The 14,373-nt window shown below is 35.6% G+C and overlaps 1 pseudogene; it reads left to right on the top strand.

Moving 5' to 3' along the window:
• The first annotated feature begins 7,176 nt into the window (after window positions 1-7,176).
• LOC150041142 (DDB1- and CUL4-associated factor 17 pseudogene) lies at window positions 7,177-9,043 on the top strand (annotated as a pseudogene).
• Window positions 9,044-14,373: the final 5,330 nt, after the last annotated feature.

Raw genomic sequence — 14,373 nt, 5'->3', positions numbered from 1 at the left:
AGACTAAATGAAATGAACTCTAGGTCATGGTTTATCTTGTGTGATTGCTGTTCTCAATGTACTATGTTATTTCTTTTCTTTTTTGCCCTTATTGTTAATCTCATGTAGTTACTGTATCTGACTTTGTTACCTTGTCTATTGTTTATAAGTTCACTTGTTTATTTGAAATAGGGAAGGGAAGCGGGGAGAACATGATTGGGAGGGAGTGGGTAGAAGGGAATGGGGACAAAAACATGTGTGAGAAGTAATATACTTACTCCCTGACGAATGTAGTTGTAACCCCTCTATACATTATCCTGACAATAAAATTTTTAAAAAGATAGCAAGTCAAAAAGAGACTTTATTATCTGAGTCACTATCTCAGCAGTAATCATGATACTGTACTAGTTATGGAATAGACAAAGATAAGAATCAAGAAACTTGACTCAAATTCTATGCTCCCATCAGAAAGAATGGCATCATCCCATTTGGAAGGAGATAGAACCACTTGGAAAAAATCATATTATGTGAAGTAAGCCAGAACCAGGGAAACATGGACTCCCAGTATGTCTAGGATACTCGTCGAAGAGGTTCAAAATAGCTCAGTAGCTGTATACATATGACCATATAAGATGATGCTAAGCTAAATGAACTTCAAGATATGGAAAGAGAGGTTTTCCATTGTTGTTGCCGTTTTTAATGTAGTGTGTGAAGTTATTTCTTTTTTCTTTCATTTTTGTTTGTTTTATCCCTTGTTGTCACTGTATTTGATTTTGGTATTCTGTGTCTTCTATATACGTTTATCCGATTCAGGGAAGAGAAGAGAATCAACAAAATAGCAAGACAAAGGACAAAAGTCTAACCAATGCAACAGTTATACTCACAAGAAGCATGTTGGAAATGAACTTTATAATGTAATCAGGGAGACTGGAGGGAAGGGAAAGTGGGAGAAAATGAGGAAAGGTGTTACACTTTGACAAGAAATATACTCATTACTCGATATATGTAACTGTAACCCCTCTGTGCATCACCTTTGACAATAAAATTAAATTAAAAAGAAATTTGACCCAGGAAGATGTTTCTGCTTTACAGGCTTTCAAGGACCACTACAGACATATGAGGGAGACTCTGAAGTGTAAATAGACGCTGACCATCTGCTATGAAATCAAAAGCACTTCTTGATTCAGTTGTTCTTTTTTCTTTTTCTCTCTTCTCACTTGTCCTCCTTTCTCTGTTGCCTTTCTTTTCCTCTTTCTCTCTTCCTACCCCTCTCCATCTTCTCTTTCTTTCTCTGTCTCTCTCCATATACTATTTGTACTTCATTTGCATATTTTAGGAGATGACAACATTTTTAATGTCAATATAATACAAACAGCATCTAACCACGAAGTAGTTTCCATCATTAGGCAGAATCTCTACATGGGCATCTTAATGTACTAATTTCCTGAAATAATGCTTGAGCTTCAGGTCAACAATTGAAGGATTTAATTTCAAGAATAACGTCATCTTTATCACTCTTGATGTGAAGTACCACTCCTTAGATGCTTTGTGTATATGAAATGCTTGTGTTCATGGGCCTGCTCTGGGAGTATCCGAGGACTACTCAGGGAGCTTAAAAGATGTTAACACCTGAATCTCTGGAGAACATGGCAACTTTGAACCATCTACTGAAAACATGTAGACCTGATGCTGATGAATGAATATGCAGTCATGTTCTGTCCGGGAGGCTGGCACTGAGAGATCTGCCCACCGCCGAGGCCCACGCTGTGAGAAGAAAGAGACCAACAGGACTCTTTTTAAACACAGTGTAGAATGATCAGACATAACCTGGGGGCTGGTTAAGATAACGTAATCAATATATTACTGAAGGTCATTAGATATTAAAAATGGCACATTTGGTCTAAGCTGATGTAATAAGATTCTTGTTACTATTAAGTGATACAGTAATGAACATACTCTTTTCAAAGTTAATGTACAGTTGAGAAAACTGTCTAGAGGCATAAGATCTAGTACCCATTGGGCTTGTAATTAAAGACACAGCTCTGAAGAATATCAGTGATTGAACAGAATAACTATCCTGTGTCCCTTCTTGAGCAATACTAAGATTTATATAAACAGGAGTTGTTTTGGGGGGAGGGGCAAGGTCATGGGGCTTGATTTCTGGGCCTGGTTACTGTCCTGAGCTTTTCAGCTCAAGGCTACCACCCTACACCTGGAGCCAAAACCCCACTTCTGGTTTTCTAATGATTAATTGGAGACTAGAGTCTCAAGGCCTTTGTGCCCGGGCTGGCCTTGAACCTTGATCCTAAGATTTCAGCCTCCTGACTAGTGAGTATTGCAGTTGTGAGCCACCATACATGGCTAAACTGTAGTTTTAAATGTTTTAGTGTTTTATTATATACTATTCAGTACTAAATAAGAAAAGTTCAATTTCTAATATTATATTGAGATAGAGGATACAAAAATTGCAATACTGTTATGTAATTTATTTGTGCTAATGAAGTTGAAACCCCTTATTTAGTTTCAGTTACTAAGGTTTTTTTTGTTGTTGTTGGTTTGTTTGTTTTGCCAGTCCTGGGGCTTGCTTGAACTCAGGGCTGGAGCATTGTCCTTGGGTTTTTTTTCTCAAGGCTAACACTCTGCCACTTGAGCCACAGAACCACTTTCAGCTTTTATAAGTATGTGGTAAGCACTTTAACAGTAGGTCAAACTCCCGACCTGAGTTGTTTTCTAGTAATCAGTGTAATGCTCTCTCTGTTATGTTCCCGTGCTACAAATTTTATAGTTTTACAAGTTTATTTTATTTTTATTAAAGAATTTATTGACATTGATTTTTACATCATATTCCAAATGACATTTAACAAACAAGGATTCAAGAAGGGAATATCTATATACAATCACTGGCGCTTAGATTTTAGAAAATAATTAAAATTACACAGAGTTTGTATGTCATAGATACATATTAATCTATGTAATAAAACATCATGTCTATAGAGTTGTAAATTTTTTAACCACTTGTATATCCATATTTATTATACCACTATTCATAAGAGCCAAGCTATAGAAACATTTCTGATAGCTTATACCTGATGAATGGATAAAATGTGGCACATATACACAAAGGAGAATAAAATTTTCATTTTCATAGAGGTGAATGGAACTGGAGATCATCATGTTAAGTGAGGTAATACTAGAAGGACAACAGTCACATGTTTTATACCTGGATGTTAAATCTAAAAGACAAATACATAAGAAATCATGTGTACACATATATTTACATATATATACATTAATGGATGTATATATGTACACACACACACACACACACACACACAAAACCTGTTAGTAATTGTTTGAGAGGATTGGGGGTAGAGAGCATTAGAAGGAGAACAGTAGTTAAATACATTGCGCCTGTGAATAATGATAACAAAACAAAACTCACTGAAATATCTCTAAAGGGAACAACTTTAAACATGTAGAGTCATAAATTTATGTCTATGTAGTTGTGTTGATATTTTCAGTACCATGTCCATAGCATTGGGTACTCAAATATTGAGTCATTGCTCTTGTACTGTTTGGATCTAATAGCCACATATTAAGTATACCATGTGCCTTTTGTTCCTTTGGTCTTGAACTACCCACCCCGCCAAAAAGAAACGAGAAATGAGAAAATAGGGTCCTTCGGGGCATGAGTTAACTTGAGCTGTTTTCAAAGCAGCAAGGATAGCAAAGTATCTGAAATACTTACTTTGTGCGACAAATATACCTTCATCAGAGAAATTCCCTTTTCTCATAGTGACCTCCAATCTGTGTCAGAAAAGGGGGGTGACTCTGAATCACAATAGTTAACAACTGAAAAAGCACAGAACAATTTTTCATTGCAAATGTTAATATTGGGTATGAATACATTGATTTTTCCTGGTTCCAGTCCCAGAGCTATTCTTCCTGTTCCCTTTGTTCCTTGTTTTCAGATGTAGACACTGCTTAAAACAAATCCTAAGTTACTTGCTTGAGAGTTTTGTTTCCTGAGTTTTCTCTCATGTATATATGTGATATAAATGTTACAGTATTTCTGTTTTTTTTCTGTTTATTGGCCTTTCATAACAGGATACCCTGCTGCCAACATGAAACAACAGATAGAATTTAAATTTCTTGCTTGACAATGTTTTTCTGTGTGCAAAGTTCAAGCAACATTCATTAGGCATGTTTCATTCCTGTCTGGAAACATTTTATTTAATATACATTTGTTTGAAATGTAAGAACTTACATTGATGGACTAGTGAAAATAAATTACTATTTTGAGTTTATTTTGTGAGATCTTTCACATTAGTCTCAGAAATTCACTTACATGACCAAAGTAGATGGGCTTTACTCTTAGAAGTTGTTTTATAAAAGTTCTTATTAACAAAGGAAACAAAAACCAGGATTTCTTTAATATTCCTGTTCTCCTCTTTAAAACAGCAGTTTTATTTGTGCAACGTTGAAGAGTTTCAACCAACACTGAAATAATTGTCTTGTCTAGCAATAACTCTATTTTAAAAGTTGCTACTGGATACTCTGGTTTCTCTTCAGATAGTATAAATCGTTTGCCTTTTTTTTTTTACAGATTATCAGATAGTCTGATAAGACCAGAGGCATCTTCTCATCACTAGGATCATGAACAAGTCAATGATTAAAAGTTGCCTGCGTATGTTTTGATGAGTAAAGTAACATACAGAATAGGCAATTTTCTTTTCCAAAAAGAAATGGTATTTTCGTCACTTATAGATCCCATATTTTTCCCCAGCTTCAATCAGCATTGCAACTCTCATCTTTCTCACAATGTGTTATTGTTGTAGTACAACTAGTACATTCAGGAATGTAATTGTTTGTAATGTTACTGAAGCATGAGTAGAGATGAACCTTTTGAATTATACAGTTATTAAATGGCAAAAGTAATCAAAAGAAATAACAGAGATACCAAGGTACTTTCAGAAAACATGAAAAGCTAATTTCATCTTAAGAATATGTTACTGATTAATTCTGAAATTTTATTTAAGAATTCAGACCTTTAATGTCAACATTTTCACATCATAATTGTTCATTCACTAAATTCATGTCAATTATTCTGTGTGTTGGTTTGAAAGTTAGAAGAGAGTATTTCTGTTCTGCATTTGAAATGTTTTGCACGAACTTGATTATAGCATTTTAAAGAAAATGTCTTTAAAAATAAAACAGCAGGATCCTCAATAAAGCTTAGCCATTAGAAAAAAATTTGTTTTTAGAAAAGAAAGAGAAGAACATTGTATTATGGTGTAACATAAAATTCATGATTGTATTTTACTTGTACATCTGGGACAAGTTATATAATTTTGTGGCTTTTTTATTTGGAAATTCATGCTCACTGTTTACAGGCATCACCATTCAGTATAATGGTATTCATTTAATATTAAGAAAAATTTTGAATGTGTTTTAAAACATTAAAAGTAAAATAAGTGAAGTACCTTTTAAAAAACCTTGCCTGTATTTGAGTATGTAAATATAAAATTACTTTCTAGTTACAGAATAAAAATGAGAAATCTGGTACTAATGAGCTAATGTTGGTGTAATAAATATCTGAAAATATAGAGCTTACTGCTGAATTCGGCAATGGTAAGAAACTGGATGAAAGTGGAAGAACTTTTAAGAAAAAGGTTATAGTATAAATTGAAGATTAATGTTGTTACTGCTTAGGAGAAAAGAAGACAACTCAATTTTGGAAATTTTTACAGATTATTTATGTCAACATAAATGGGTTGATGACAGGAACGTATAGTAAAAGCCTTTCTGGTAAGCTTTCAGAGAGAAATCAAGAACGAAGATTTGAAACTTGAAAAAAGATCACTTATGCTGTCCATGTGCAAAGAAGCATGTGTCATAATATGTGTATTCCTCAGAATGGTGTTGTAGGCAAACTCTCACAATGGGATAGAACATATAACAGAAGAAATATCTCAGAATTCAGGCTGAAAATAATATCTCAGTATTCATAAATATATTAGCATTCAGGCAGCATCTATGTGCATATAATATACATTGCATTGGATGTATGCCTCAGAGTTTTATTATTGTCTGACTCTGAAAATGAGCTGGTATGTATAGCAGAATAATATTTCAACATTAAGACTGCTTTCGGGCTATTTAATTGTATTTAATAAGGCGCAAATTATCGAAAAGTGGAATTCAGGGTTTCTTTTTTCTTTCTCTTTTTTTTTTAGTCATGGGGCTTGAACTCTGGACTTGACTGCTGTCCCTGAGCTATTCAGCTCATGGCTACTGCCCTAACCTTGGAGCCACAACCCCATTTCCCCTTTTCTAGTGCTTATTGGAGATAAGAGTCTCACCTTCTTGAGTGCCTGGGTTGTCTTTCAATTATGATCCTCAGATCTCAGCCTCCTCAGTAGCTAGGATTCCAGGCGTGAGCTACCACACGGCAGGAATTCATTTTTTAAAAGAAAAAAGAATGGAATATTTTGAAAAATATATGCTTGCGGGAGAATACAATGCACAGCAGGGAATGTACAAAATCTGTCAGCATGATGTAAGAAGCTAGTAGTTTTTTTGTTTTTGTTTTTTTAAAGTAACATAATTCAAAAAGAAATGAAGTATCTATTTCCTTTAATTGCTTATATTAATATCTATTTTATTTAATTCAGTATAGAAGTACAGTATGAAAATTCTCTAGCTGTTTAATTATTTGGCCTTTGATTTTGTTGCAGCCACATTTGATACCTATTTTGTGACACTTCAACCATACAGCCTCTCCTACTCTTGATCATTAGATGTTTCCAGGAGGAGGAGGAGAATCACAACACAAAGTCTGAGTTTTTAAGGTTTTTTGAATATAATTGACAAATATTTTTGGTATTTATACTCTTTTTATTAAAGAATTTATTAACATTGATTTTTACATCATATTTCAAATGTCATATTTAACAAACAAGTGTTCAAAAAGGGAATCTCTATATACAATCACTCACATAGAATATAATTAAAACTAGGCTGAGGTTTTGTACTCTACTTTTGAAAATCAGCTTACCATCACTTTTAGTGTTCTCAATCCTGTTTACATCTTTGTGCCAGCAACAAACTACTATTGTTTGAATATAAAATATGCCTCAAAGGTTCATAGTCTAGGGGCTTAATTCCAGCCAGCTGCCTCTGTGAAGTAATTAGATCATGAGGCCTCTGATCTTAGCAATGTATTCTTTGATGGATACTATTATGGCATTAATGGGAAGTTGCAGAAGGTAAAGGTGAGACCTAGCTGGAATAATAGAGCATTGGGGGCTTTCCCTCAAAAGCCACTTGCTACTTCTCTCCTCTGCTTCCTATCCATCTAAACAGAAAGGGTTCCTCCTCCCTGTCCTGCTTCCAAGATAGTCTTGCCTTGCCATAGGCCCAGACAAAGGAATCCAACTGAAACCTCAGCAATCATAAGCCAAAATAAACCTTTCCTCTTTTAAATTGCTTCTCTAAAGTAATTAATTGACAAATATTTTAAATAATAGATTTAATTAGAACTATAAAGCCTTAACTGAGAATTAAGATTATATATTCAATCATAGAAGTTGTATGGTTTGAGACCAAAGTGTATATATGTGTCATTATTTAATCTATAGAGAATGACTCCCTTTCTTGCAAATCATCATCTCCCATGGTTCCACAGATTATAGGCTGTGGTACTGTGAGTATTTGCAATTCCTAGGTATTATGGCCCATTAGAGACTCTGAAATTACAGGTTCACGGTCAATTCAGAAATCATAGGAATAAAATAAAACATTTGAGTCGGTGAGCGCTCAGCTTCTTCTTTCGCGATGCGGGCGTCGGGCTGAGGATGAACCTGAGCATCCTGAGGGAGCTCGTGTGCCAGAAGAGCACTACATTTAGGAATGTATGGACAACTCATTCCAAGACACCGATAGCCTATGAGAGGGGAAGAATATATTTTAACAATTATCGATGCTGTGTCAGCAATGTTGCAACAGAGCCAAGGAAACTTTTTGAAATGCCAAAATGTCCCAAATCAGAAAAGATACAGGATGCTTTGTTATGGGAATGCCCAGTGGGAGAAGTACTTGCCAAGCCGTCTGATTATAAGTCCTCCCTCATAGCCCTGACTGCACATAATTGGCTACTTCGTATATCAACAGCTAATGGGAAAATTCTGGAGGAAGTATATTTTGCTTTTTACTGCAAATTCAGGTACTTGAGTTGGGACACTCCTCAAGAAATCATTGCAGTCAAGTCAGCTCAGAACAAAAGCTCAGCAGTTGCCTGGCAGGCAGGCATTCAGCAGTCAGTTTTGTTGTACCTTGCTGTGTTCCATGTTCTGCCATTTTCACTTATAGGAATTCTAGAAATAAACAAGAAGGTATATTTGCCTTTCCCTGCAGATTTTTGGGAATGTTACAGATGCAACTTTGTCTCATGGAATATTGATTGTGATGTACAGCTCAGGACTAATCCGACTATAGCTTCCAAGCTATCACTGAACAGTTCATGCAATAGAAACTTGACTTAGGTTGTGCATGCAGATGGGGTGGGACTACTGGAACTGTAGGAGAGGCTCCTTTTGGCATTCCTTGTAATATTAAAATCACAGAATTGCCACCACTGCTCTTTGAGTTCTCATCCCTGGAAAATGCATTTCAGATCGGAGGCCATTCTTGGCACTACATTATTACACCTAATAAGAACAAACAGAAAGGTGTTTTCCACATCTGTGCTCTCAAAGATAACTCCTTGGCAAAAAATGGAATCCAAGAAATGGAGTGCTGTTCTCTAGAATCTGACTGGATCTATTTCCATCCTGATGCATCTGGAAGAATAATACATGTTGGCCCTGATCAGGTCAAAATTCTAAAACTAAGTGAAGTAGAAAATAATAGTTTTCAGCATCAGATTTCTGAAGATTTTGTCATCTGGGCCAATAGGGAAAACAAAAATGAAAACTTATTTACTGTTATAGCTTCTGGACAGGTAGTAAAAAGAAATGTTAACCTCTGGATGATGACCCAGAGCAAGAGACTTTCAAAATTGTGAACTATGAAGATGAGTTGGATTTGCTTTCTCTGGTAGCTGTTACTCAGATAGATGTTGAGGGAAGAGCTTGCCTGGATTTCCACTGTAATGAACATGGAACTTTACTTAAAAGCATTCCGCTAGTGGAGTCATGGGATGTGACCTATAGCCATGAAGTCTACTTTGACAGAGACTTGGTACTACATATAGAACAGAAACCTAATCGGGTCTTCAGTTTATATGTTTACCAGATGATATGTGATCCTGGGGAGGAGGAAGAAGAAGCAGACGCAATAGAAGAAATCCTAAATAGAAGTTGCTCAAAAAAAGTGAGATAATTGTAACTTACAAAACTTTTAGCCAAACACCCCAGTAGCTGCTTATAATGTACATAGCACATTCCACAGTATTTTCCAAAAAAGGTCTTATGTTAATTCAGATGATTAAAACAATAAACTACATTTTATGTAATTTTTTTGAGTGCTGTCCCAAGAGATCTAACCTTTTGAAGCTTTTATTTGCCAGGTGTTAATGTAAATATAAAACACAGTCTTTATATAAAAGACAGTTGTTGAGAATTAATCAACAGAGGTATTTAACATGGTTCTTAAAAGATGATGTGAAATTTTGATTGCTAATATCAGGACAGAGACAAAAATAAAGATATAAAATTTTTTATCCTCTACCATTCTTCTTTAAAAATGAGATATGTTTTTATGAAAGCATACTTTGAGCCAAAAATGTGCTGTAGATTTTTTTTAATGGGTCATGGGGCTTGAACTCTGCCTGGATGCTGTCCCTGAGCTCTTCAGCTCAAGGCTACCACCCTACCGTTGAACTAAGCCTAACTTCCCATTTTCTAGAAATTAATTGGAGGTAAGATTCTCCTTTTGTGCCCTGGATGGCTTTGAACCTTGATCCTCAGATCTCAGCCTCCTGAGTAGCTAGGATTATAGGCATGAGCCACCATACCCGGCTTTAAAAATCTTTTGTATGTATATATGTCTTATGTTTGTATGTGCTATCAAGAATTGGTTTTACTTCCAAATTTTCCTTCCACTGTTTTAGTCCCTTGATTTGATGTTCTCGTTGAGTATTTGTGTTTCTAGTATAGATGTATGTGAAATATTCCAAGCAAACCGTAAATAAACTTTTTTATCTGAAAAAAATAAAACATTTCAATTTAACAGAACCAGATATTGAATATAGATTAGTTAACTAAATTGAACAACAGATTTATACAAAATTATTATCAGTAAAGCAGGAAAATACCAGTTCCTGCAGATACTGGAATACAGAAAATATATACACACATACAGTAAAATAATAATTTAAATTCTACTTTTATCTTTTAGTTGTACAAGGTATTACGATTCAACAAATCAATTTAAAAGTAAAATGCATCTTGATCTATATCATATCTTGTATCATTCTCCCCATCCCTCCCAAACCAAATGCTGCCCTCAATTTTCATAGTTTCATAGGCCATGTATTTAAATAGTATGACATTAGTATTACTTTGTGAGAAATATGAAAATACAGGCACATTGTATTCCTACAGAAAAATAGATAATTGTAACTAAATTGTTTTCATGTTTAGGAAAGCCCAAGGTGTCTACTGATTATGACCAATGAAGAAAACCATCGAGCCTATGTTCCTTAGAGTCTGGCTTACTTCACTTAATATGATTTTTTTTCTAAGTCTTTGCATTTCCTTAGAAATGGGGGAATATCATTTTTTCTGACAGCAGCATAGAATTCCATTGTGAATAAATACCACATCTTGTTGATCCACTCATAAACTGAGGGACATCTAGGTTGGTTCCATATTTTTGCTATGGTAAATAGTGCTGCAATGAACATCGTTGTGCTAGTGGATTTGGAATGTCCTTGTTTCTGGACGATTGGGTAAATGCCAAGTAGTGGAATTGCTGGGTCATAGGGGATTTCTATGTTTAGTCTTTTCAGGAACTGCCATACTGCTTTCCATAGTGGTTGAATGTGCTTGCACTCCCACCAACAGTGTAGTAGTGATCCCTCCTGGCCACATCCCCTCCAGAATCAGTTGTTATTACATTTCTTGATTATGACCATTCTTACTGGAGTGAGGTGGAATCTCAGAGTTGTTTTGATTTGCATTTATTTTATGGCCAGAGATGTCATGTGTCTATAGGACATTCTTATTTCTTTTTCAGAGAAGACTCTCTTTAAGTCTTTGGCCCATTTTTAAATGAGATGGTTGTTTCTTGGGAGATTAGTTCTACAGTGATTCTATTTTTTAAGCTGTTGATATATTTTAGATATGAGGCCTTTGTGTATTGTATGGTTAGTGAAGACCTTCTTCCTACTCTGTAGACTTTCGTACCTATGTCCTTTGCTGTAAAGAAGTTCTAAGTTTAATACAGTTCCACTTATCCAGACTTTCTCTGATTTGTTGTGTTTCTTGTTTCTTATTAAGAATGTTTCGACCTGTGCCATGGAGACCTAGTGTATCTCCTATTCTTTCTTCTAAAGTTTTCACTGTATCTGCTTTTCCCTCGAGGTCTTTGATCCATTTGGAGTTAATCCTAGTGCAGGGTGAAAAAGAAGGATCTAAGTATAATTTTCTGCATGTGCTTAACCAGTTCTACCAGTACCAATTATTGAAGAGGCTGTCTTTCTTCCATTCTATTTTTTTTGGCTCCCTTATCAAAGATTAGGTGGCCATAGGTCTGTGGGTTAATATTTAGGTCCTCAGTTATTCCATTGGTCTTCAGGCCCTATTTGGATCCCCTTCATGTTTGCTTCTTGCCTTATTGCTCAGGCTAGGAATACTAATACTATTATAAGGAGGATTGGAGAGTGGGCATGCTTGTCTCGTTCCTCATTTTATAAGGAATGGCTTTAGCTTTTCGCCATTAAGTATAATGCTAGCTGTGGGTTTATCATACACAGCCTCTATTATACTGAGGAATGTTCCATGGATTCCTAGTTTTTCCAGAGCTTTTAGCATAAAGGAGTGTTGGATCTTGTCACAAGCCATTTTTGCAGCTATTGAGATAATCATGTGATTTTTGTCCTTGCTCCTGTTGATTTGTTGAATTATATTAATTGATTTGCGTATGTTGAACCTGATTTGTATCCCTGTGATGTATCCTGTTTGATCATAATGTATAATTTTTTTGATGAGTTGCTGAAGACGGTTGGGTCTATAGTTCTTCTTTGATGAATCTCTGTCTGAATTTGGGTTGAGAACTCTAGTGGCTTTGGAGAATGAGTTTGAGCAAGAGCCTTCTTTTTCAATTTCGTTGAAGAGCTTGAGGAGTATTGGTGTGAGCTGTGCTTTGAAGACCTTATAGAATTCAGCTGTGAATCCATCTGCCCCTGGGCTTTTCTTAGGAGGAAGGTCTCTTATTGCCATTTCTATTTCAGTGCTTGAAATATGTCTGTTTAGTTGGATTAGGTCTTTTTGGTTTAGTGTGGGTATGTTAATATTGGCTAGAAATTCATCCATTTCTTCCATATCCTCAAATTCATTGGTATAAATTTTTGAAAAGTATCACCTCATGATGCTCTATATCTTGGTAGTTTCTTTCGTGCTATTATCATTGTCATCTGTAGTTTGTTTATTTGGGTATGCTAGCTTCTTTTTTTGGTAAGATTTGCTAAGGGTTTGTCAATTTTGTTAATTTTTTCCAAGAATCAGCTCCTTGTTTTATTCATTCTTTGTATAGTTTTTATGGATTCCAATTCATTTAATTCTGCTTTGATTTTAATAAGTTGCTTCCTTCTACTGGCATTAGAATTAGTTTGTTGCTCTTTTTCCAGGATCTTAAGGTGCGATATTAAATTGTTGGTTTGTGATTCTTTTTTTTGCCAGTCCTGGGCTTAGGCCCAGGGCTTGATCACTGTCCTTGGACTTTCTCAAGGCTAGCACTCTACCACTTGAGCCTCAGCACCACTTCTGGCTTTTTCCTATGTATGTGGTACCGAGGAATCGAACCTGGGTCTTTGTGCATGCTACACAAGCACTCTACCACTAGGCCAAACTCCCGTCCAGGTGTGCAATTTTTTAAATTTGTTAATGGAAGTGCTCAGACCTATCAATGTTCGTATGAGTACTGCCTTTGATATGTCCCAAAGGAGCTGGTATTTTGTGTGCTCCTTTTTGTTAAATTTCATAATCTGTTGGATTTCTATTCTGATCTTCTCGATCACCCTTTGGTGATTCAACAATTTGTTGATCAATCTCCATGATTTACAGGGTTGTCATTGGTGGAGATTGGTGTTTAGTTCCAATTTGATGCCCTTGTGGTCTGAGAGAATGCAGGGAATAATTTCAGTGTTTCTGAATCTGCCCAGGTTTGTTTTATGCCTTAAAATGTGGTCTACTTTGGAAAATGTTCCATGTGCTGCTGAAAAAAAACATATATTTTGATGTTGCTGGGTGAAGTAATATGCAGATCTCTGTTAGATCTAGTTGGTCTCTACAGTTGTTCAGTTCTGAGGTTTCTCTTTTGAGTTTTTGCCTGGTTGATCTGTCCATATGTGAGAGTGGTGTGTTAAAGTCACCAACAGTCACTGTGTTTGGATCTATGTGTGATTTTAATGAATTTAAAGTTTGCTTGATGAAGTTCGGTGCTCCGGGATTAGGTGTGTAGATATTTAGGATGGTTATGTCCTCATGGATGAGAGATCCCTTATATTAGTATGTGGTAATCTTCTTTGTCTTTTCTCACTAATTTTAGTATGAAGTCTATTTTATCTAATATGAGGATGGCAACTTCAGCCTGTTTATGGGGGCTAGTAGCTTGATAACTTCATTCCAGCCTCTCACTTTCAAAAAACATTGTTTTGCGGGGGGCAAGATGTGTCTCTTGGAGACAGCAAAACAGTAGATCTTACTATTTGATGTAAGTAGACAGTCTATGCCATTTAATTGGATAGTTAATTCTATTGATATTGAGGGTTAGGATTGAAAAATATTTGCTAGTTCGTGCCATTTTTAAAAGTTTTTGTTAGGGCCTGTGGCTTGACAGTCCTTGCAATACATATCTGGCATGATTTTTAGGCGCCATTTCTTTGTCAGTATCATGTTTGTGTTTGTTTTTAATGTGTAGAACTTCCTTGAGAATTTTCTGTATTGCTGGTTTGGTTACTACATAATTTTGCAACTTTTTTTTGGAATGGAAGGTTTTTATTGTTCCCTCAGTTATGAATGAGAGCATAGCTGGGTACAGAGTCCTTGGTTGGTAGTTTTTTGTCTTAAGGCCATGACATATATTCTTCCAATCTCTTCTTGCTTGCATGGTCTTTGCTGAGAAATCTGTGGTCATTCTGCTTGGTTTTACTTTGTAGGTGATTGTTCTCTT

This window comes from Megascapheus bottae, chromosome X (genome assembly GCF_031878675.1).
Source record: "Megascapheus bottae isolate mThoBot1 chromosome X, mThoBot2.hap1, whole genome shotgun sequence".
In the NCBI taxonomy this organism is placed as follows: domain Eukaryota; kingdom Metazoa; phylum Chordata; class Mammalia; order Rodentia; family Geomyidae; genus Megascapheus; species Megascapheus bottae.
This window is presented reverse-complemented; position numbering and strand designations above follow the sequence as displayed.